This window comes from Papio anubis, chromosome 20 (assembly GCF_008728515.1).
Source record: "Papio anubis isolate 15944 chromosome 20, Panubis1.0, whole genome shotgun sequence".
Taxonomy (NCBI): domain Eukaryota; kingdom Metazoa; phylum Chordata; class Mammalia; order Primates; family Cercopithecidae; genus Papio; species Papio anubis.
The window spans coordinates 37393946-37395157 of NC_044995.1; positions in this window are offsets into that span (position 1 = coordinate 37393946).

The window sequence follows — 1212 nt, forward strand, 5'->3', positions numbered from 1 at the left end:
GGTTCGGCGGGCACCTTAGAAACTGAGAGCGGCAGGGGAAAGAGTGAGTGGGACAGGTCTGTCCTGTCTCCCCAGGCTGGGCAGCTCTGCGGGCTGCCCCGTCTCAGGCTGGGCAGCTGTGCGGACTGTCCCGAGGCCAGGACTTTATGAAGGAGGTGGGGACTGACAGCCGCTGGCCCAGGGCCCTCCCCGGAACTGGCGGTGCAGCTAGAAACCAGCAGGAAAGTGCAATAAAAACACAGACCCAGAGGCGCTGCAAACACACACACACACACACACACACACACACACACACACACACGCGTGCACTCCCTCAGCAAGAATGAAGTGCAACCTGCTTTCAAAATCCTCTGCTGGAGTTTCCACCATGTGGCTCTGACGAACCCTCTGGCCTCTGTGTTCGGGCTGGCTGCTCTGGAGGGGAAGGTGTGGCAGCCGGGTTGGGCGGCAGGCCCCAAGCCTGGGGCCATTTGGCTCTTCCCTGGGCAGGCGCAAAGGGGCCTGGTCAGAAATAGCTCTGGGTGCCCACGCTGGTGGGGCTCGCCCTGTGCCCAGAGCTTTGGCATGTCAGAGTTGGCAGAGCCAGTGTCTCAGCTGGCAGAACCTTCCCCTGCCATTTTCCAGATGAGAAAACAGGCCAGGTACAGAGGCTCACACCTGTGATCCCAGCACTCTGGGAGGCCGAGGCAGGAGGATCACTTGAGCTCAGGAGTTTGAGACCAGCCTGGGCAACATGGCGAAACTCTGTTTCTACAAAAAAAAAAAAAAAAAAAAAAAATTATTCAGGCTGGTGGCAGACATCTGTGGTCCCAGCTACTACTACTCAGGAGGCTGTGGCAGGGAGGATCACCCGAGCTGGGGAGTTTGAGCTATGATGGTGCCACTGCAATCCAGGTTGGGTGATAGAGTGAGATCCTGTGTCAAAAACAAAAAGAAAGAAAGAAAACTGAGGCATTACAGTGTCCACACAGGAGACCAGGAAGGAAGAAGGGGCCCCCTTCCGATGCCAGGCAGGCGCCAAGAAGAGAAGCTTCACTGCACGGAGCAGACCCCCCCGGATCTTTCTGGTCTTTCTAAGTCAGTTTCCCCCTGTGGGAAACTTATATTTCAGAGGCCCCTGGGCACTTCGTTAATCAACGGAGAATCATGTGATAGGAGGGTTCTTTCCTTTTTGGATAAATCACATGATTAGCTTGTCTCTTGAGCTACCTA